General features: G+C 44.6%; 1 pseudogene across 1 annotated transcript in view; it reads left to right on the top strand.

Annotated features, from left to right (window-relative positions):
- LOC146831198 (XK-related protein 9-like) overlaps positions 1-25,140 on the top strand; it is a 451,893-nt pseudogene that overhangs the window by 303,856 nt on the left and 122,897 nt on the right. The window contains exon 4 of the transcript XR_014961526.1: positions 2,899-3,107. The product of XR_014961526.1 is annotated as an XK-related protein 9-like (transcript). The remainder of the gene's footprint in view (positions 1-2,898; positions 3,108-25,140) is intronic.

Raw genomic sequence — 25,140 nt, 5'->3', positions numbered from 1 at the left:
GAGCACCCCGTGCACATCAGACGCTCCCCAACCCTGCGAACCTTCAGGAAGGACCTCAAAACTTGGTTCTTTGAATGATCCGGATGGCGACTGATCCAGATCTGCCCCCTCCCCTAGCACCTTGAGACCCTCACGGATGAGTAGTGCGCTTTACAAACCCTTGATTGATGTGGTAGGTCTATCCAGAGGCGGAATTAGAGCAACTAACAGAAGAGGTATGATGTGACAGTGGTGGTCCTTGATAGGCCTATTAAGAAGCAAGGTTTAGCAGCGAGTCGCCGAGAGGAGTATTGGTAAGAAGATTTAGTCAGAATGGAGAAAGTATCATAATTTGAGTGTCTGATGGCAGAAGAGCTCTTTCAGTTATCCTTCAGAGGAAAGATAACACAATTGTGTGAGAGAGGGTTGTAGTAGTTATAAACCTTACTTGTCTGACAGGACCTAAGTTTCTAGCCCTATGATCTTTCCATGCTTCAGAAAGCCCTAACACAGCACATTCCATTAGAAGATGCCTTTAACCTGTCCACCCTTTACCGAGACAATGGGTAGGATGCCCTGACAAGAGGGCTTAAATGGAACAGGAGTGCTTAGGGAAGATTCAAGACATGAAGGTTGTCAGGTTACCTGGTCAAAGCCTCCAAGTGGTAAGGAATTTTTTTTATGGTTTTTATGATCACCTCTTTAATCAACCAATAAATTGTGCTTATTTGTCCTACATAAGTATTACCTATAGGGAACAGCTTTTTTACAGTGCTTTTTGCATATCGGTTATTTATTTTATAACCTTATGTAAGGATATTTGTATGTTGTATTTGATTATTAGAATCTAAGGATTGGTTTCTTTTACATAGCCCATTTACAATAGTGTATTAGGCTATCGAAGGAACTACCTTTCTTTTATGATCCTGTTTTAGTTTACATTGACTCAGTGGAAGTATCAAGCCACTTATATATAGACTAGTGTGCTTGTGTGATTTTATACAGTTTTTTAAATATTTTAATTCATCAAACAAATAAAGTCTACTACTGAGATGAAAAATGTATCTTCTGATCAAAACCCTATAATTTTGTTTTATTCACATTGAAACAGATGCTGTGAGATACATTACAAATTTGACAAGGTGGAGTTGAATTTACAATCTCCTTGTCCAATGTTGGTCTCTGACGCTGAATGAGATACTAGACCACATTAGTAATGTTGAGAGGATCAATCAGCTGCTAAAGGACATTTGACTTATGATGACTTGACAATTGGTGTACAGTGTTTTTCTGAATTCCACTTTTTTTGTTCATTACAAGAAATATAACTTTGTACATGTTTCTATCTTTCTGATTCTTATCCTTAAAGACCAAATATTCCTCATGGTGCATCAACAAGGGGATAACCAAGTAGCAGATGTTGCCTTCAACATACGATCAGATATGCCTTGTGAGACTGAGAATAAATAGTGGCAAATCAGCTAGTGAATAAAGCAGTTTGCAAGTGATAGTATAAAATCTAGTACTAGACAAAGGCTAAGATTATCCTTAGAATGCAAATATCTTATTTTTAATTTCAGATCATTTATAGCAAGATTATGGATGGAGTTTTCTAGTTCTGAGAGGTGCATTAAATCTTGACTTATACTCTCTCTCTCTGTTACTCCAGTGGACAAAGTCTAAAGACATTTAATAAAGCGATGGTCCAACCGGAGCATTAGAGTGGGCGAGGAGCTGAGTGAATAGAGAATAGGTAGTGGTGTGTTGCGAGACACATAAAACACTGATGCAAAATTAGGAATTTCTTATACATTCAATTACTGATTTTACTATTTTGAGGATTAAAAAAGGAAAAAGACACCTATATATAGTAGCATCAAGTATAAGAATTATATGGAGTAAAGACTATATTGTATTTTGAGTAAATTTAAGTAATCATACTGCTCATACTATTGCCAGAAAACGTGCACAGAATGAAAAACAAGTCAAAAAGAGCCTGTGTTTTAGAATGTTTAAGTATATCTTGACCTTCTTCTTCAGAGTACTAAATTGCCTGAATCTGTAGCTGTGATTTATATTACACAGCCTTTGCTGGAAATAATAAGCTTTATGACATAATGTCTGTGTTTTGAGGAGTTAGAATTTCAGTTTGAAAAAAAGACTTGCATTCGCTAGTCCCCTGGAGAACAATCTGAGCACAGAATGATTGATAAGGCTGAGATTAATGGTGAAAAGATTGCTCCAGTGTATGCACTGAACTACAGTAACGATATATTGTTTAGTACAGTGAAGAGTATATAGTGGCAAGAAATGTTAGTCTCCCCCCAAATGTCACTATAGATCACAAGGTTAACTCCAGCTTCCCAAATATATAGGGTAAAGCAAGTTTATGATAGTTTTATGTCAGATTTAGATCTTAGAGGTAAATGCTGAGATATTCATGGTTGTGTAAAGGAATGTTTTTCTATACCCTTAAGTGTACACATTTCAGTGATTCTGTGTTTTCTTAATTAGTAGTGCTTTGAACGAGGAAGCATAGGAGAGTGTCTAATATGTTAGGGAAATTTCAGATCATTTTCCTCTATCTTTATAGTTATAATTTGGATCTAGATAGTGTTAACTGTGGAGATGTTAGCTGGTTAGAGAACTATTAAATGGTATGGACGTTTAAGTCTTTGTACAATGGATGGAAATTATTTTTTAAATAGTGCAGCATTTATAACTGTATTAGGAGCCACAACATGTTATTTCAGTGGGTCAGAATTTACATTTTGGGGGAAATAAGGTAATATGCGGGATATGATTCTGGAATTGTAATTTGGAGCATAATAGCAAAGATGACACAGACATGTCAGCGAAATTGTAGGACTATATTTAAAGCCTTGTAATGGGTGTGTTTATTCCATTTTGTATATTAAGGTATTTCCTTGTTATGAAACATGGCTTCAAAGCAGTATTCACCCAGGACGGAAGAAAGAATCCGACATCTAAAATTCATAAGGTTGCTGCTGAGGCAACGGCAGATCTGAGCATGCTCCAGCTATTTGAAACCTTCTTGGAGAGCATTCCACAGCTGATTCTCCAGATTTATTTTTTGATGAAATATGAAGATATTAGCCTTATTCAGTGTGAGTATCATTATTGGTTGTTACTGTAATGGGTCAAATCAAACTATTTATGCCTTCTAACATATAACAAAATTTGGGATATAATAATTCTCTAAAATATGAAATTCTGGTTTTACTAACGATATAAGATATGACAAATAAAAAAATTTCCTCAATAGCATGCCAATTGTTAATCTTGTACTGTTTAAATATATTGCCAGTATATGCATAATGTAGCACAGTAAACACTATCCTATAAATAGGCGTACAATGCAATTCAATTCTACTGTCTGCATGTAGAAATGGAACTAAGAAATCAAGTCATTCCTAAACCACATGACATACCCGCACTGAGTCTCTCTATTTAGTCTTTTCCACCGTAGTTTGTGAGTGAACGGGAGTAATCTTTACATTGCTTATGGAGTTGTGGAATTTATCTAAAGTAAACTAAAAGAGGGCTACAAGTGTTTCCTATAGTGCTAACCTGAGCTGATGTTACATTTGTCCTAAATCAGTGCAGAGGGCTGTACCAAGCACTCACCTGAAATGCCTGGCTTCAAATGGGGGAAAGAAGTTATTCATGTATTCTGTATCAATGTGTTGCATGTGAGGACAGATGCTGAGTTTTCTTCTGCTGCTGTGCTTGCATGACTTCAAGGGGTTTCCTGTGAGTCATGTGGAGCGCGAAGGGCAACAGCAGTACTCCAGAACTCTCTGCCATGCACCATGTCATAAATGTGAACGACCGCCGTAATCTCAGTCATTTCAATTCAGGTTATGTCAGTAGCCCAATCCAAGAAGCTGTATGAAGCGTATATAAAGGAGGCCTTATTAACAGATTATGCATCATGACACATTTAATTCCCTGAGATTTTTGTCACAATCTTTGCTCTGTGCTAATTTTTGACCCTGATCTTTCCTTCAAGCCGGTTGGATTGTTTTTCCTTCTTGATATTTTATTGGCATGATTTTGTTCTTTTCTTCATCCTTATGTGAGGAAGTGTGGTGCACTGCTGTTTAATTTAGCACAACTTTCATCATCAAACACGATTTATGATCAACAAAGAAAGTTTTTTCCACTTTGTGGGTTTGCGTCCAGTCCATAATACCTGCAGCATTGCAGCACAGTTGATAAATTGCAAAACAGTTTTACTCATGAAGAAATATAGATATTAACAAAGTAGATGCGATTTGCCCAAAAAAAGTGAAATTGGGTTTTTTGGAAAAATCACACAATATTTGGGTCACGGCTAGACAGCACATGCGCTGATTTGAACAGACATGTTATATATACTTTGTGGGCTTCAGCCCACCCATAAGCTTCCCATTTGCTTTCTCCATCATTGCTCTCATATTCTTTCTCCCCATTTGTCCAGGGCATGCATTTGTCATGCATCTTCCTGTGTTTAGCCCTCCCCGTGAGCATGGACCGATGACACTATCTCTAGACTGCTTCCATTTTAAGATCTGTTTCAGGAATTACTTTTTTCTTTGTTAAAGAGCACTTCACACGATCGCTTGTGTTTTCACTCACTTCTCCAAGCTCCTCTGTAAACCAGCCTGTAAATCTTGTTCTTATATCATCACATTTGCAATGCATTCAGAGACCGAGGTCAAGCCAGACGCTGTTTTCAGAGGGTGCCTGTTTAGCTATTTTTTACACATGATTGGTGTACGTCAACACTCAGGTCCGGCATCAGTATAATATAATTATAGGGCCTGTGATTGACTTTAAAAACATGTAGCTAAATCACACTTCTATCACTTCAATTTAAAGACTTTATTAGGGTGTGCGTGTACAAACAAAATCAAGCGATGAAAAGCCTTTGTTTAAGTGCATGTTGCACGAACACGGGGTTCTTACTTCACAAGATGGCTGACCCTAACTATAATAAGACGGTTCGATTCAAGGTAGTCAGACACATTGCCCGGATTTGGCAAGATATGTGCAAGGCCTACACATTCCTTGAACTGCATGAGTATACAACTCTTTGGGGAAATCTGAGATTGCCTGAAATATTATTCTACTCTGTTGGGAGAGGGTGGCAACGCTTTGGTATATCACAGCTCGGGCAGCTGTACGATGAGCAAGGCTTTAGATCATTTGCATCATTGAAAGAGAAATTTGGGGTCTCACATAATTCGTTTTTTAAATACCTACAAGTTAGGGATTACTTTACACATGGAGAGGGCTTATTAGCCCTACCTAGCTCAACGGAAGTATTATCTGCAATTTTTCAGATCTCAGGCCGGGCCTTTATAGGTAAAGTATATCAGAAATTTTTAGCGGCCGCTTGTGATGATGGCACACAGATTGTAGTCAAACTGAACAGGAGCTTTGAAATTGATATTTCAATTGAGGAAATCCCTGAATCTCTAGCTATAATAAATACTGCAGTTACCTCAGTTAACCTGAAGCTCCAGCAACATCAGATTATGTTTATGTTGTATTATAACCCAGAGGTTATTTCAAAGTGGTCTATGACCAATGCTTTTGTAAAGTCACGATGCCCGAAGTGTCAAGAATATGCCGCTGATCTCTGCCATATGTTTGTTACATGCCCAAAGTTAAATACGTTTTGGGTTGATGTAATCCGCAAGTTGGTTAAACTATCAGGCTATGATATTCAGCTAACTGAGAAATAAATTTTACTGAGGGTTGTAACAGAACCAGGCAGTCTAGCGAAATCTCTAGTTTCGATTATCATAGTATGTGCTCGATTATGCATCGCTAGGGCATGGATCTAAACACAGAGTACAAATATTACTGAATTTTTGGGTATTACTGAGGGGGGTTTATGAAATGAAATTGGCCTTAGCCAAAGCTAGGGGTCCACGCTCAAGGGCAAAATTTGAAAGGGTCTGGCTGAGCCTTCAGTGGAATTAGAAGACGCATTGTTTAAGATATCTAATTTTATCTTATTATCTGCATTTAATCGAACCTTTCTAATATAGTTAATGCATTTTCTATCTCCCCTTGTGCTCTTACGTGTCTTAAAGATTGCTTTTTGTGTTGCTATTCTGTGTTATTTATGTTTTTGTGTAAGATATCTAACTGATGGCAAAATATTTTTTTAAAAAGAAGTGAAAGTTTATATTTACATCTCCTCTTGACATATTTTATCATGCCTGTGCACATGATTTTCATTTATCACATCCATTAAATTAAAGGCTGACCATCACATGGAAACAACAGTGACTATGTTATATTTACTAACATACATTTCCTTTATATACCCTTTATCAATCTCTTTCACCTGATGGAACAAGAAATATATAGTAGAAACAAACATACTCAGTAGGAACATATACATTGTTCCATGCATGCGGGGAAACCACAATAACAAAAAACAATTGCTTACATTATGCAAACTAATGTAAATAACATTATTATTATTTGTTATTGCATGATGCTATTGTAAATTGCTGCTGTGGAGATGTTTCTTCTCTATGTCAATGGGTGTATGCTGCCCTGCTTTCAGCGCTCGGGCCACCAGAGGTGTGAGGGCTCAGTACATGCTCCGTATGTGACACTGCGAGGAGGGCAGCCCTCATCAGGCACCAAGTGTGCATGGCTGCGCTGAAGTGAGATTAGCATTGACCTCAACATTGACGCCTATAGCTCTTGGATTGCAGAGACCTATTGGCTTTGCCAATGCTTGTTACAAAAGACCCCACCAAATCACTAAACACACACTTTGAAGCCTATTTCCCTGTCCTTTCCTTCACCCTGTGCTGTTGCACTGTGTCGATTAAAGGAGGGTGAGCAGGAGAGAGATGTTTTCATTCCCTCTCTCCTGCTCTGTCACAGCACTTTGAGCTTCCTCGGGGCAGAACCTGCCTCCAAGTACCTCAAAACAAGTATAGCCGGATCTGTTAAAAAGGTTAATACCTGCTGGAGTCTGGGAGAGAGGAAAGTGAGCATCCCAGCCTCCCTTGGCAGTTTATCTCCTCGTCCCCAGCCCCTCTGCCTCGGAAGCATCATCCTGCCCTTACCCACCCATCTGCCCTTGGCAGTCCTCCTTTTTTTCTCACCCCCCTGCCCACAATCTTTATTTCTCTGCACCCTCAAATTCCTCTCTATGGTCCTTTATTTTTCCCCTTCCTCCCCTTTCACCTTTCTCCCCCAAACCTCCTGCATCATGGGACAGTGTGAATCAAATGCTGCTGCAGGTGGCTGTTACAGTAGCACCCTCCACCCTCGTTCCACCTTACGATGAGATGGGAGGAGGATGCAGCAGGGCACATTAACAGCTCCTGCCAGCAGCATATGTGACTCACTGGAAAATGGCATGCCAGGATGGTGCCAGAGAGAACGCACAGTTTTAAACTGTATTCTGCACTCTCTCTGGCATCAGACATCTCGTCCCCCAGCTCAGGCTGGCTGAGCACTGCTAGTTTGTTGGCTAGGCCTAGAGTATTTTTGAGACACGCACATACTGTGTCTGTTGTAAAAATAGCGCAAATGTTGCTTTTTTTACCGCACTCTAATTTTTCTTATTTTGCAGCCACAAACTTTGCCAAACCAAGCTGGGATTCTTGGGGGTCTGTTCTAGATGGCTCAGAAAGGTCTGAAGCAACAGAATTAGAAATCAATAAATGTATTGAAATTCTGATCAAAACAAGTATTGAGGAAACGTTGTCTCGTGTTTCAATGGTACAAAAAGCATATAGGGTAGATACATTTCTGGGCTTATCACATACAGCTGAGACTCCTTTCTACATTGTTCTGAAGGTGCATAAGGAAATCTTTTATTCTTCAAGAAAAATTAAAAAGCAGCTCATATACTGGGTAGGGGTATTACTGTGCATCATGATTATTCTGAGTAAATGGCTTAGGAGGGCACATGCGGAGCAAGAAAGATAGACCATGAGTTGTAAATTATAACACCCTTTCCTTCCTTCTACATGACCAATTCATCTTTATAAAGTTGTTTGATTGGTCAGATTTTCAAGAGAAGCAATTTACATTATTACTGAACTTATCAAAAACATATAATTCAGAATCATGTTCCTGTATGCCCTCCTTAATGAGGTTCATGTGACAGTTAACAGTGGGCACATATTTGATATGTAGTGGGTCCCAACCATCAAACTACCAATTCTGAAAGCAATTCACTTCACAAGTTTGTGGTATTCAATGGTAGGGCATAGTTCGGCTTTACTTACATAATTTTAGCATAACATGTTTAATTCATGTTTCTTGCAGGTCAGGCCTCCTGTTATATTAAGATAGAACATGACCTCAAACACTATACAGAGTTCTATATTTAGTGCACCAGTAACCAGAGAACCGTTTCATGCAGCATCATGTGACCGACACATCACGCCCTGTAAAAGATTAACCCCGGGGTAGGGCTGGATGGTCTGGCTCAAGTGCAGTTCTGCCCCTCTTCCAGTCAGCAATGTGCCCAGCTCACATTCTCAAGAATAGGGTTGAGATACGATAATTGAATGTATTCTAGGTCATAAAAATAATCTCTTTTGGCTTAATTACCACCACACAGAGAGGAGGTCAATGACTAACATGTCTCTTGTGTGCCAAAATATGTATTTTTTGTTGCCATTGCCCTGAGCACAGACTGAACAAACAGATCACACCCTTCTAAGAGATGCACTTATCTCCAGCAAAATGTATGGCTTGGATAGCTCCCACAGCCAGTGGCTTATAGTAAGAAAAGATGTCATCTCTCTGGTTAAAGGAGAAACACCCTTTTGTCTCTGTGGCCAGTGTAGCTGCTGCTCCCAAAGGAAAGACCCTTTACTATAATCCCAGGGCGCAATGCACTTTGTACCAGAAGTTATGCCTCCCAAGAGACAACTCCCAATGGTGTCATAACGTGGGAAGAGGAACTAAGTGCCCCTTCAGGCAGAGTGACAACGTAGAGGCAGTATGAGTTTGTTCAAAGGGTATAAGACTCTCGCCTTGTACTTGTAGTCTACTCTTTTTAGGTCTGGCGTTAGCCAAGACCATTTTAATTTGTTTTCTACCCTTTAGAGTGTACAACATTAGGCAGTGGCTATCGTCATCATTGTAACAGCATTCCGCCCTTTCACAAGGAGCACATCCACACACAAAGTAGTTCCCTTCAGTGTCAGGGACTACCATGGCAATGTGTGCTACTTGAGACCAATTTTTTATTTTATTTTAGTTAGTTTCTGCTTTTTAAGTGTTGAGTGCCCAGCACTTTCCCTATCAATAAGGTTTTTTTTAAATATCAGAACAAAAATGCATTGACAAAGCCAAAAGTCTGTCAACCAACACCAATCATATTGGCTTTGCCAATGCTTGTTTTACATTAGGGCATATGTATAAAAATGCTGTGGAGAATTGACACCTATCTGAATCACATGCAAGATTGATGACTCTGATTATATCATGGGTGGTAAAAGTGTTCCACGTCTCGCAATCACAGGTAGAAGGAATTGGCCAATACAATACTTTTTAGACTTTTGCTTATGTCCGCATGAATAAAGCTGTCCTTTACATAAAGAGAGATCCATGCCCTGCTCGTTTGATGCAATTAATTAACTGAGAAGCCTGTATAAGGGTTGTGCTCTTTATTATTTGGGTAATAATTAAATATTTGGATTACTTATAATGATGAATAAGGTTTACATAGAGAGATCAAAGATATATATACATACACAAACATGTGTGCAGTCGCTGGTAGGCAGTTATAGTTAGGACCATGTTTCCATAGAAAAGCATTTTTCGATTTGCCTATATCTTTTGTGCCATTAGATAAATCTTCACAAAAGTTTCCCCCAAAAGTGCCCCGTTGATTTTTATCATGCATGGAAAGTTTTGGGGCAATCTGTCAATTGGGGGCTGAGAAAAAGCGGGTGTTGAAAAAAGTGAGTTTCCGATGTTAGCTCCTATAGGGACTTTGAACACGAGTACAGCCTAAACCGCTGGACAGCATTACACTGAATTTAGCAGAAAGGTAGATTTTGTTCCGCAGACCATGCTTTTAGTTGTTTAGTGTAAATCTGTTCAGTAGTTGTCGAGAAATTAAAGGAAATCCAATTTTGTATATCTGTGGTTAAGAAGCCTTCATGAATACTTATGCACTTGTGCAGAGATCTGCAGAGCTCTGATTGGCGGACAACACTTCAACCAGGAAGTATTGCCCGCTGTCTTGGGAATGGGCTTCAGCTGAGTACCCCAAAAAACACAGAAAAATAGAAGGTGGGCAGGGTACAAATACCCTTACCCCCTTACATTTTTGCTGTGAAGTCATGGAATTCACAAGTTCATGGCAAAAATAAAAAAAATTAAAAGCAAGCGTGGGCTCCCATGCTTGTTATAAAAAAGGCCCCTGGGTGTTCCAGGTCCCAGGTCCTTCAGTAATTTATTAAAATGGAGGGGGAAAATGGGGACCCCTCCAAGGGCTTACTTTGTCCCGAGGGCCACCACCTTCCTCGGGCTTATGTTAATAATCGGGGTGCCTCGTGGACCCCTGGGGACCACCAGCTCCTCAGGGTTGTGGATAAAAAACAGAGATTGGGGCTACCCAGACCCTCTCTGGGCCCCAGCAACCACCACCTCCACAGGGCTACATTTTGGAAATGTGCATGGGGCCTCATGGGCCCATCCAGGCCCCGGGGACCACCCCCTCTCGGGGGCTATAATTGAATAAATAGATGGAGGGCAATGCAGACCCCCTGGGCACAGGGACCACTACCTCCCCTTGAGCCAATTATTGTTTAGAGGGAGAGGGGCCATGCGGACACCCTCCTGGGCCATATATGGCCCCTGCAGCCACCACCTCCCTTGGGTTGGCCCATGCACAACAAAAGAGGGCCCCCATCTAGAGCCATATTTGGCCCTGCGAGTTGCCACCCCCAAGGCCAACTCCTGCTAGGTCGCAGGGTTCCCACTCCTGGGCATAGGTGCTTGCATTTGCTTGGTAGGAGCTAGCAGCTCCTGTCAAACAAAAGCAAACACTCTGCTTCCAGCAAGTGGGAGCTACTAAAGCGCTCCTGGTTGCTGGAAGCAGCGGTATCATCTCTCACTCTGCCTGCAGACCTACAGGCAGGGAAAGAGATAAAACAATTGCTCCTGCATGTAGAGAGCTGCATTTCTAGCAGCTCCCTGTGTATGAGAGCAATGGCAGCTTCTGCAGGAGGCGGTGAGCTGGCTGGGATCAAGGGGACCTTGAGGCACCCCACACGGTTCCTTAGCACACTGGGTACCCTGGGTGGCCTCCCCTCACAGACCCACACAGCTACTTACACACACACTCACAGACCCATCGCACCACTCATAGACCCAGTCACAGACCCCTCACAAGGCTCGAGCAAGCACTCACACACTCATTCACAGACCCACACAGACACTCACACAGGCATTCACAGTCCCACACAGGCACTCACACACCCACTCACAGACCCATAGCACCACTCACACTCTCACTCACAGACACACACAGGCCCTCACAGACCCACACAGCCAATCATACACCCACTCACAGACCCAAAGCACTACTCACAAACTCATTCACAAACTGGCACTCACAGACCCACTCACAAACCCACACAGGCACTCACACACCCACTTATCAGACCCCTTGTACCACTCATACATCCACTCACAGACATGCACAGGCACTCACACACAGACCCACAAAGCAACTCACACACTGACTCACAGACCCATAGCACCACTCTCAGACCCAGTCAAAGACCTACTCAGGCACTCAGACACCCACTCACAAACCCACACAGGCATTCATATACCCACTCACAGACCCATCCAGGTACTCACACAACCATTCAACGACCCACACAACCACTCGCTCATCCACTCACAGACCCATAGCGCCACTCACAGACCCAATCTCAGACCCACATAGTCACTCCCACTCCTAATCCCAGACCCACACAGACACTCTTACATCCACTCACGAACCTATGCAGGCACTCATATACCCACTCACAGACCTACACAGGTGCTCACACACCTACTCTCAGACCCACACAGCCACTCACACATCCATACACAAACCCATGCAGTGACTCAGACACCCATTCTCAAAGTTTACAGGTCACAGTTAGGAAATACAGTTAAAAAAATCGTAGACATTTACTGAATAAACCAAAACTTACAGGGATGTTATAGTTAGGAAATAAAATTTTAAAAAACAGACATTCTCTGAAAAAAACCAAAGGTTACAGGGACGTTAGAGTTAAGAAGTTAAGACATAGAATTAAAAAAACTTTGGAAATTCACTGAAAAAAACAAAGGTTACAGGGTAGTTATAGTTAGGCTCTCAGATTACTCCTAAAAAACCATTGAAATTCAGCAGTTATCTCAAATGACTATAACGTTCCTGTAACCCTTGGTTATTTCATTATATTTATATAAATATTCACTGAAAAAACAAATGTCACAGAGGCGTTATAGTTTGGCTCAGGTTTCACTTGTACAAAACCAGTGACATTCAGCAGTTAAAGTTAGCTTAGCTAACTATAACTCGCACCTCGCAATGCACTGCTTCTGACCTCACATATTACATCACTCATGACATGGTCAGTGACTTCAATGATGACATCTCAAATGACATAAGTGATGGCATCACTGAAGACATCATCCACAAAATCCCTAACTGACCCACTCACACCCCCATAGAACCTTTCATACACCAACTCCAACTCCCACACAACCATTCACAAACTGATTTGCAGACCTATACCAGTACTTACATACCTACTCACTGATTCATAGATCTACACACACATTCACTCACTCATCTATACAGTCGCTCATACACCCACTCACTTACTAATACAGCTGCTGACATATCTACTCATATACCCATACAGCCACTCACACACTGTCAGTCACCCATTAAGCTACTAACACACTTTTTCATACAGATACTAACTCGTCTCCCCTTTTTCCACCATTCTGCAAATGTGCCTCCTGGTGCACTACGGGTTGGGGGATAAGGTCCACTTTACTCCTGAGGGTCTTTGGGGGTCAACTACCCCTCCTGTTACCTTCAGTAAGTATCACACAATTGGATTGCTAGGAGGTTTTCAGAAGCCATGCCCCCTTTCCCCACCATTCCTCCTGGTGTACAACTGGTTGGGGGAAAAAGTTCACTTTAGTCCTGAGACCCTCAGGAGTAAAGTGGAACTAATTCCCCCAACCAGTAGTGCACTAGGAGGTGCATTTGCAGAGTGGTGCAGAAAGTGGGAGGGGCCTCCGGAGGCTTGCTAGCCTTTTTTCACATATTTATTTTAATTATTAGGGCTTCCCTGGCCTGTTTGTGCCCCAGGGACCCCATCCCCAGGGGCCATCCCCTTTTTCAATAGGAGAGAGTGGCCACACGGCCTCCCTTTCTGGGCTGATTTAAGCCCCTGGCACCCCATCTCCTAGGGCCCACTCTTTACTATTGAATTTATTGAAAAATTAAGAGGGAAGGGGACCAAGAGGTCGATTTCGTATCTGGGGACTCCATCCAGCGGGGCCCAGCCTGTAGTGTGGGTGCCGTGGTCTAATGCAGGGCATCCACTTTGTACAGTTGGGGACCGCGTGGGAGCCTGAAGGCCCTTGCAATCCCTGCCGGCTCTCTGTGTCCTGCAGGAGGCAGCATTGCTTTTGGACAGAGGGAGCTGCTGAATATGCAGCTCCCTCTGTTCAAAAGCAATTCTGCTCTGCTTCTAGCAAGCAAGACCATTTTTAATGCTTGGCTTGCTAGAAGTGGAGCAGAGCTTGCTATGGTTTGGCAGGAGCGGTAATGCTCCCACCAAGCCATAGCAAACTTCAGTGTCCCGGAGGTGGGCCCTGAGGAGTGGCGGTCCCCAGGGCCATCTGTGGGTTGGGGAGGGGTGCTTTGTGGCCCCCGCCTTTTTTGTAATTTGCCCCATGGAGGTGGTGGTCCCTGGGGCTGCGGGGGGGTTGCACTGCCCTCACATTCAAATTTGCAAAAGCCCCGGTTAGAGGGCAGTACCCGGGGCTGGAGGGGGCCACACGGCCCCATTCATTAAACTTAAAGCCCCTGGGAGGTTGCAGGGAGGTCCGCACGACCCCCAACAATATTTTCAGATTAGGCCCATGGGAGGTGGCGGTCCTCGGAACTGAAGGGGTCGATAGGACCCCCCTTGTAAAAAAATTAATAGACCCTGGGGAGTTGGTGGTCCCCGGGGCAGCAGGGGAGGCCATTTGGTCCTCCCACGCATTCCTTACTAAAGAAGCCCCGGGGAGGCGATGGTCCCAGGGACAGTGTTAAGCCCCAGGAAGGGGGGCCCATGCTCCCCACTCCATTGTAAAATAAATGCCCCAGGGACCTGGCACACACAGGGGTCAATAATGAATGAAGCGCAAAAGCACACGCTTCTTTTTTTAAAATTATTTTTACTGTGAATTTGCAAATTGGTCATGTCCTCATGGTGAAAATTAAAAACAAATATTATTTTTTGAGGGACACCATGGTTTAGGGGTCAGGGTATTCCTACCTTGCCCCCTCTTCTAAATATTCACTTTCTGTTTTTTCAGACTCAGTGAAGCCAAGTCCCAAGATGGCTGCCAGCACTTTCTGACTGAAGTGTTGGCAGCCAATCAGAGCTGGGCATTTCCCTGCACGATGCTGTCTTTTTTGTGAAGGCTCCGCAGCCAGAGATAACACTAACTTTTTCTTCTTACATTTCTCAAAAACAACAAATGGATGTGCATGAAATAACAAAAAGCACACTTTTTGTAACAACATCTACCTTTCTGCCAAATTTGGTGTAATTCTGTCCAGCGGTTTGGGTTGTAGGTTCGAGTACGCGTCCTATGGGAATTAAAATAGCATAACACACTTGTTTGAGCTTCCCTTTGTCTCCAATGACTTACTATGACACTTTTGGAGAAAAAGTTTCTGAAGATTCATCACCCGGTGCCAAAGATATAGGCAAGTCAAAAAACACTTTTCCTATGGAAACGAGGTCCTAACTATAGCAACCTACTGGCGACCACTAGTAAGAAGTTGTAGTTAGGACCTAGTTTCCATAGGAAAGGAGTTTTTTTGATTTGCCAATATCTTTGGCGACGGCTGATGAATCTTCGCAAAATGTAAAAATTAATGGGGCGCTCTGGTCTGCTCCTGTCTTGAAAGTTTTGGGGTGATTCATCAAGCGGGGGCCGAGATAAAAAGGGGGGCCTAAAACACGTTTCCTGCATGTTAATTTCCCTAGGATATTTTGGAGAAGGCTACAGCCCAAACTGCTGAACGAAATTAATCCAAATTTGGCAAAAAGGTAGCTCTTGGTTCAGAAAGTGTTCTTTTAAATGGTGTAAATCTGTTCAGTAGTTTCTGAGAAATAAAATATAAAAAAATATCGATATCTGGTGACCATGGTGGATCCATGAACCCTCCTGAGCACGAGCTTGATTCTAATTGGCTGCCAACACTCCAAACCAAAAAGTGTTGGCAGCCATCTTGTGACCCGGTTTAAGTGAGTCACAAGAAAAAAGGTTAAAAATGAAGAAAATGGGGAGGGGTAGAAACACCCTGACCCCCTAGGCCTGCTCAGCGATGTCCAACAGGGACCCCTAGGGCCAAAAAAGGCATTTTTTAAAAAACATTTGGGTGGGATTCGTGCACCTATGTGGGCTCCCGTGCTTTATTTTAATAAGCCCCATGGTGGGCAATGTCCCGGGGGCTATGAGGAAAATATATGCGGGCCTACAAAGGGACCCCGCAGTCCAGGGGACTGCCACCTCCCTGGGGCATGATTAATGGTATGTGGGAGGCATGTGCCCCCCCCGCAGCCCCAGGGACCACCACCTCCCTACGCTACCCCGGGGAAGCAACCTCCCCAGGGCTTTAATTAATTAAGGTGGGGGCCTTGCTGGCCCCCAAGCCCTGGGGACTGCCACCTCCCAAGGGCTTATGCTAAAAGTAAAGTGTGGGGGGCTCGAGACCCACCACCTCCCCAGGGCACTAATTATTCAAATACGGGGGTCTGTTGGGAGGGTGCCGTGTGGCCCCCCTCCTGGAGCCTTCGATGGCACTGGGAACCGCCACCCCCCAGGGCCGGCTACAGCAATGTCCCGGGGTGCCTACCCTGGGACATTGCAGTTTGCAATGGCAGCATGGGAGCACTGCTCCTGCACTGTCATTGCAAACTTCTGCTTCGCTTCATGGAAGCGAGAGCAGGAAACCTGCTTTTGCTTCCATGAAGCGAAGCAGAATTGCTTTTGGACAAGGGGAGCTGCAAGCTCATTTGAGATGTCAACAGTGATGTCATCAGTGATGTCACTGACCATGTCATGAGTGATGTAAAATGTGACGTCAGCAGCAGTGCATTGCGGGGCGCGGGTTATAGTTAGCTCATCTAACTATAACGGCTGAATTTGTCTGGTTTTCTACGTGTAAAATGTTCAACTAACTATAACGTCCCTGAAACCTGTGTTTTTTTCAGTGAATATATATATATTTATATATATCCTGAAATAACCAAAGGGACGTTATAGTTAGGCTGACATTTCCCTCGTACAAACGAAATAGCTGAACTAACTATAACTCATGTCCCCGCAGTGCACTGCTTATGACCTCACATATTACATCACTCATGACATGGTTAGTGACATCACTGATGACATCGCAAATGACATCACTGATGACATCATCCAATGACTGTGGGTGTTTTAAAAAAGTTTATGAGTGTTAAATATATATATATTATCTACTGGCGATCGCCAGTAGATAGTTATAGTTAGGACCGAGTTTCCATAGGAAATCTGAAAATTCTATTTTGAATAACTTTGGCGCCGGTTGACGAATCCTCGCGAAATTTTCAAAACTAATGGGGCGCTCTGCTCAGCTCCTACCCTGAAAGTCTCGGGGTGATTCGTCAAGCGGGGGCTGAGAAAAAAGGGGGGTCCCAAAACACGTTTTCCCCATGCATTTTCCCATAGGACCTTTAGTCGAAGGTACAGCCCGAACGGCTGAACAGAATTACTTGAAATTTGGCAAAGAGGTAGTCCTCAGGTCAGGCATGTGCCTTTTGCATATATGGTGTCAATCTGTTCGGTAGTTCCTGAGAAAATTGCAGTTAAAAGTACATAAATATCTATAAGCGCGCACTGTGCGCACACGGTGCGCGCACCATAACGTGCGCGAGCGTAATTCTGATTGGTGGTTACATGCCAGTCAACATTTGAATCGGTCGAAATCAGGAAGTGTCGGCCGCCATTTTGTGTGTTTTGTGTGTGACAGTGAAAAAGAAAGGTGGAGAACGTGAAAAGGGGGCAGGGTAGAGAGTTCCTGACCCCCTAGCCTTTGTCAGGGGGTCCCTGCAGGACCCCGAAGGGTGAAAAAAACATTTTAATTTTTTTTCAAAAAATCGCGGGGTGCGCTTTTGGTGCGCACACTGTGCGCGCACGGTGAAAAACCTTAAAAAAAAAAATTACAATTTTAAACGAGCCATTCCATATTACAGGATACAGTCAATCTATAACTATATACATAGGTAGCTTATTGTAAAATAAATATATAAAAAATATAATAATACATACATAACTTAGCATTTAAAAAACCTTACAAATTCACTTAAAAAACCATAGGTTTCACACACGTTATAGTTAGGAATTAGCATTTAAAAAACCTTGCAAATTCACTTAAAAAACCATAGGTTTCACACATGTTATGGTTAGCTGGACATTTCACTCGTAAAAAAACATTGAAATTCCCCCGTTATAGTTACTTCAGATAACTATAACTCGCGCGACCGCCACTCTATCACAAGGATGATGTCATCAGTGATGTCATGAGTGATGCCACTGACCATGTCATGAGTGATGTAATATGTGACGTCATGAGCAGTGGATTGCGGGCGCGCGATTTATAGTTATCTGAACTAACTATAACAGGGGAATTTCAATGGTTTTTTACGAGTGAAATGTCCAGCTAACTATAACATGTGTGAAACCTATGGTTTTTTAAGTGAATTTGCAAGGCTTTTTGAAATGCTAATTCCTAACTATAACGTGTGTGAAACCTATGGGCTTTTAAGTGAATATATATATATATATGCAAAAAACAGTCTCACTTCATCCAAGTAGACAAGGGGGCACGGCGGGGTTTGAGAGTTCATTTATTTAAAGGAATGGCATGACGCGTTTCAGCTTTCGCCTTCATCAGATGCAGTTCCTTTCCAAATACCACTGACGCTGCAATCCTGAGTGTGGTTTATATGCTGGCCCATCTGAAGTAGAATGTTGCACACCTGAGCCTCGTTCAGCAGGAATCACTCCGGTAGAGAGACTGTAACTCCCAGCATGCAGTTTGTTCGATCGCGAAGTCGCGGTGAGTGATCCTGATAGCCAGATTCTTGCAGTACATCCAATTGGAGACTGACTGAGAACGTAGTCAGGTTAAGGATTGCGGCGTATTCCTGGGCAAAAACGAATCTTTCAAACCCTCACTTCCAGCCTCACAATCCCATTGGTTGCAGGTCCGGGACATCAATAAAGTAGCGATGTCGCTCCACGAGTCCATGGACTATCACTGATAGCAGAGTCTCTGTTCCATGGGATGCAGGGCGGTCTGGGTAAGAATGCCAATCAACCCTAGACACTAAAGGAAGGGCCTCCCTTGCACGTCATGGCTACGCGCTAAAAATGCAAAAAACAGTCTCACTTCATCCAAGTAGACAAGGGGGCACGGCGGGGTTTGAGAGTTCATTTATTTAAAGGAATGGCATGACGCGTTTCAGCTTTCGCCTTCATCAGATGCAGTTCCTTTCCAAATACCACTGACGCTGCAATCCTGAGTGTGGTTTATATGCTGGCCCATCTGAAGTAGAATGTTGCACACCTGAGCCTCGTTCAGCAGGAATCACTCCGGTAGAGAGACTGTAACTCCCAGCATGCAGTTTGTTCGATCGCGAAGTCGCGGTGAGTGATCCTGATAGCCAGATTCTTGCAGTACATCCAATTGGAGACTGACTGAGAACGTAGTCAGGTTAAGGATTGCGGCGTATTCCTGGGCAAAAACGAATCTTTCAAACCCTCACTTCCAGCCTCACAATCCCATTGGTTGCAGGTCCGGGACATCAATAAAGTAGCGATGTCGCTCCACGAGTCCATGGACTATCACTGATAGCAGAGTCTCTGTTCCATGGGATGCAGGGCGGTCTGGGTAAGAATGCCAATCAACCCTAGACACTAAAGGAAGGGCCTCCCTTGCACGTCATGGCTACGCGCTAAAAATGCAAAAAACAGTCTCACTTCATCCAAGTAGACAAGGGGGCACGGCGGGGTTTGAGAGTTCATTTATTTAAAGGAATGGCATGACGCGTTTCAGCTTTCGCCTTCATCATATGCAGTTCCTTTCCAAATACCACTGACGCTGCAATCCTGAGTGTGGTTTATATGCTGGCCCATCTGAAGTAGAATGTTGCACACCTGAGCCTCGTTCAGCAGGAATCACTCCGGTAGAGAGACTGCAACTCCCAGCATGCAGTTTGTTCGATCGCGAAGTCGCGGTGAGTGATCCTGATAGCCAGATTCTTGCAGTACATCCAATTGGAGACTGACTGAGAACGTAGTCAGGTTAAGGATTGCGGCGTATTCCTGGGCAAAAACGAATCTTTCAAACCCTCACTTCCAGCCTCACAATCCCATTGGTTGCAGGTCCGGGACATCAATAAAGTAGCGATGTCGCTCCACGAGTCCATGGACTATCACTGATAGCAGAGTCTCTGTTCCATGGGATGCAGGGCGGTCTGGGTAAGAATGCCAATCAACCCTAGACACTAAAGGAAGGGCCTCCCTTGCGCGTCATGGCTACGCGCTAAAAATGCAAAAAACAGTCTCACTTCATCCAAGTAGACAAGGGGGCACGGCGGGGTTTGAGAGTTCATTTATTTAAAGGAATGGCATGACGCGTTTCAGCTTTCGCCTTCATCAGATGCAGTTCCTTTCCAAATACCACTGACGCTGCAATCCTGAGTGTGGTTTATATGCTGGCCCATCTGAAGTAGAATGTTGCACACCTGAGCCTCGTTCAGCAGGAATCACTCCGGTAGAGAGACTGCAACTCCCAGCATGCAGTTTGTTCGATCGCGAAGTCGCGGTGAGTGATCCTGATAGCCAGATTCTTGCAGTACATCCAATTGGAGACTGACTGAGAACGTAGTCAGGTTAAGGATTGCGGCGTATTCCTGGGCAAAAACGAATCTTTCAAACCCTCACTTCCAGCCTCACAATCCCATTGGTTGCAGGTCCGGGACATCAATAAAGTAGCGATGTCGCTCCACGAGTCCATGGACTATCACTGATAGCAGAGTCTCTGTTCCATGGGATGCAGGGCGGTCTGGGTAAGAATGCCAATCAACCCTAGACACTAAAGGAAGGGCCTCCCTTGCGCGTCATGGCTACGCGCTAAAAATGCAAAAAACAGTCTCACTTCATCCAAGTAGACAAGGGGGCACGGCGGGGTTTGAGAGTTCATTTATTTAAAGGAATGGCATGACGCGTTTCAGCTTTCGCCTTCATCAGATGCAGTTCCTTTCCAAATACCACTGACGCTGCAATCCTGAGTGTGGTTTATATGCTGGCCCATCTGAAGTAGAATGTTGCACACCTGAGCCTCGTTCAGCAGGAATCACTCCGGTAGAGAGACTGCAACTCCCAGCATGCAGTTTGTTCGATCGCGAAGTCGCGGTGAGTGATCCTGATAGCCAGATTCTTGCAGTACATCCAATTGGAGACTGACTGAGAACGTAGTCAGGTTAAGGATTGCGGCGTATTCCTGGGCAAAAACGAATCTTTCAAACCCTCACTTCCAGCCTCACAATCCCATTGGTTGCAGGTCCGGGACATCAATAAAGTAGCGATGTCGCTCCACGAGTCCATGGACTATCACTGATAGCAGAGTCTCTGTTCCGTGGGATGCAGGGCGGTCTGGGTAAGAATGCCAATCAACCCTAGACACTAAAGGAAGGGCCTCCCTTGCGCGTCATGGCTACGCGCTAAAAATGCAAAAAACAGTCTCACTTCATCCAAGTAGACAAGGGGGCACGGCGGGGTTTGAGAGTTCATTTATTTAAAGGAATGGCATGACGCGTTTCAGCTTTCGCCTTCATCAGATGCAGTTCCTTTCCAAATACCACTGACGCTGCAATCCTGAGTGTGGTTTATATGCTGGCCCATCTGAAGTAGAATGTTGCACACCTGAGCCTCGTTCAGCAGGAATCACTCCGGTAGAGAGACTGCAACTCCCAGCATGCAGTTTGTTCGATCGCGAAGTCGCGGTGAGTGATCCTGATAGCCAGATTCTTGCAGTACATCCAATTGGAGACTGACTGAGAACGTAGTCAGGTTAAGGATTGCGGCGTATTCCTGGGCAAAAACGAATCTTTTAAACCCTCACTTCCAGCCTCACAATCCAATTGGTTGCAGGTCCGGGACATCAATAAAGTAGCGATGTCGCTCCACGAGTCCATGGACTATCACTGATAGCAGAGTCTCTGTTCCATGGGATGCAGGGCGGTCTGGGTAAGAATGCCAATCAACCCTAGACACTAAAGGAAGGGCCTCCCTTGCGCGTCATGGCTACGCGCTAAAAATGCAAAAAACAGTCTCACTTCATCCAAGTAGACAAGGGGGCACGGCGGGGTTTGAGAGTTCATTTATTTAAAGGAATGGCATGACGCGTTTCAGCTTTCGCCTTCATCAGATGCAGTTCCTTTCCAAATACCACTGACGCTGCAATCCTGAGTGTGGTTTATATGCTGGCCCATCTGAAGTAGAATGTTGCACACCTGAGCCTCGTTCAGCAGGAATCACTCCGGTAGAGAGACTGCAACTCCCAGCATGCAGTTTGTTCGATCGCGAAGTCGCGGTGAGTGATCCTGATAGCCAGATTCTTGCAGTACATCCAATTGGAGACTGACTGAGAACGTAGTCAGGTTAAGGATTGCGGCGTATTCCTGGGCAAAAACGAATCTTTCAAACCCTCACTTCCAGCCTCACAATCCAATTGGTTGCAGGTCCGGGACATCAATAAAGTAGCGATGTCGCTCCACGAGTCCATGGACTATCACTGATAGCAGAGTCTCTGTTCCATGGGATGCAGGGCGGTCTGGGTAAGAATGCCAATCAACCCTAGACACTAAAGGAAGGGCCTCCCTTGCGCGTCATGGCTACGCGCTAAAAATGCAAAAAACAGTCTCACTTCATCCAAGTAGACAAGGGGGCACGGCGGGGTTTGAGAGTTCATTTATTTAAAGGAATGGCATGACGCGTTTCAGTTTTCGCCTTCATCAGATGCAGTTCCTTTCCAAATACCACTGACGCTGCAATCCTGAGTGTGGTTTATATGCTGGCCCATCTGAAGTAGAATGTTGCACACCTGAGCCTCGTTCAGCAGGAATCACTCCGGTAGAGAGACTGCAACTCCCAGCATGCAGTTTGTTCGATCGCGAAGTCGCGGTGAGTGATCCTGATAGCCAGATTCTTGCAGTACATCCAATTGGAGACTGACTGAGAACGTAGTCAGGTTAAGGATTGCGGCGTATTCCTGGGCAAAAACGAATCTTTCAAACCCTCACTTCCAGCCTCACAATCCCATTGGTTGCAGGTCCGGGACATCAATAAAGTAGCGATGTCGCTCCACGAGTCCATGGACTATCACTGATAGCAGAGTCTCTGTTCCATGGGATGCAGGGCAGTCTGGGTAAGAATGCCAATCAACCCTAGACACTAAAGGAAGGGCCTCCCTTGCGCGTCATGGCTACGCGCTAATAATGCAAAAAACAGTCTCACTTCATCCAAGTAGACAAGGGGGCACGGCGGGGTTTGAGAGTTCATTTATTTAAAGGAATGGCATGACGCGTTTCAGCTTTCGCCTTCATCAGATGCAGTTCCTTTCCAAATACCACTGACGCTGCAATCCTGAGTGTGGTTTATATGCTGGCCCATCTGAAGTAGAATGTTGCACACCTGAGCCTCGTTCAGCAGGAATCACTCCGGTAGAGAGACTGCAACTCCCAGCATGCAGTTTGTTCGATCGCAAAGTCGCGGTGAGTGATCCTGATAGCCAGATTCTTGCAGTACATCCAATTGGAGACAGACTGAGAACGTAGTCAGGTTAAGGATTGCGGCGTATTCCTGGGCAAAAACGAATCTTTCAAACCCTCACTTCCAGCCTCACAATCCCATTGGTTGCAGGTCCGGGACATCAATAAAGTAGCGATGTCGCTCCACGAGTCCATGGACTATCACTGATAGCAGAGTCTCTGTTCCATGGGATGCAGGGCGGTCTGGGTAAGAATGCCAATCAACCCTAGACACTAAAGGAAGGGCCTCCCTTGCGCGTCATGGCTACGCGCTAAAAATGCAAAAAACTGTCTCACTTCATCCAAGTAGACAAGGGGGCACGGCGGGGTTTGAGAGTTCATTTATTTAAAGGAATGGCATGACGCGTTTCAGCTTTCGCCTTCATCAGATGCAGTTCCTTTCCAAATACCACTGACGCTGCAATCCTGAGTGTGGTTTATATGCTGGCCCATCTGAAGTAGAATGTTGCACACCTGAGCCTCGTTCAGCAGGAATCACTCCGGTAGAGAGACTGCAACTCCCAGCATGCAGTTTGTTCGATCGCGAAGTCGCGGTGAGTGATCCTGATAGCCAGATTCTTGCAGTACATCCAATTGGAGACTGACTGAGAACGTAGTCAGGTTAAGGATTGCGGCGTATTCCTGGGCAAAAACGAATCTTTCAAACCCTCACTTCCAGCCTCACAATCCCATTGGTTGCAGGTCCGGGACATCAATAAAGTAGCGATGTCGCTCCACGAGTCCATGGACTATCACTGATAGCAGAGTCTCTGTTCCATGGGATGCAGGGCAGTCTGGGTAAGAATGCCAATCAACCCTAGACACTAAAGGAAGGGCCTCCCTTGCGTGTCATGGCTACGCGCTAAAAATGCCAAAAACAGTCTCACTTCATCCAAGTAGACAAGGGGGCACGGCGGGGTTTGAGAGTTCATTTATTTAAAGGAATGGCATGACGCGTTTCAGCTTTCGCCTTCATCAGATGCAGTTCCTTTCCAAATACCACTGACGCTGCAATCCTGAGTGTGGTTTATATGCTGGCCCATCTGAAGTAGAATGTTGCACACCTGAGCCTCGTTCAGCAGGAATCACTCCGGTAGAGAGACTGCAACTCCCAGCATGCAGTTTGTTCGATCGCGAAGTCGCGGTGAGTGATCCTGATAGCCAGATTCTTGCAGTACATCCAATTGGAGACTGACTGAGAACGTAGTCAGGTTAAGGATTGCGGCGTATTCCTGGGCAAAAACGAATCTTTCAAACCCTCACTTCCAGCCTCACAATCCCATTGGTTGCAGGTCCGGGACATCAATAAAGTAGCGATGTCGCTCCACGAGTCCATGGACTATCACTGATAGCAGAGTCTCTGTTCCATGGGATGCAGGGCGGTCTGGGTAAGAATGCCAATCAACCCTAGACACTAAAGGAAGGGCCTCCCTTGCGCGTCATGGCTACGCGCTAAAAATGCAAAAAACAGTCTCACTTCATCCAAGTAGACAAGGGGGCACGGCGGGGTTTGAGAGTTCATTTATTTAAAGGAATGGCATGACGCGTTTCAGCTTTCGCCTTCATCAGATGCAGTTCCTTTCCAAATACCACTGACGCTGCAATCCTGAGTGTGGTTTATATGCTGGCCCATCTGAAGTAGAATGTTGCACACCTGAGCCTCGTTCAGCAGGAATCACTCCGGTAGAGAGACTGCAACTCCCAGCATGCAGCTTGTTCGATCGCGAAGTCGCGGTGAGTGATCCTGATAGCCAGATTCTTGCAGTACATCCAATTGGAGACTGACTGAGAATGTAGTCAGGTTAAGGATTGCGGCGTATTCCTGGGCAAAAACGAATCTTTCAAACCCTCACTTCCAGCCTCACAATCCCATTGGTTGCAGGTCCGGGACATCAATAAAGTAGCGATGTCGCTCCACGAGTCCATGGACTATCACTGATAGCAGAGTCTCTGTTCCATGGGATGCAGGGCGGTCTGGGTAAGAATGCCAATCAAC

Source organism: Triturus cristatus, chromosome 5_1, assembly GCF_964204655.1.
Source record: "Triturus cristatus chromosome 5_1, aTriCri1.1, whole genome shotgun sequence".
Lineage (NCBI taxonomy): Eukaryota > Metazoa > Chordata > Amphibia > Caudata > Salamandridae > Triturus > Triturus cristatus.
Note: the sequence above shows the minus strand (reverse complement) of the source record. Positions and strands in the feature narration are given on the sequence as shown.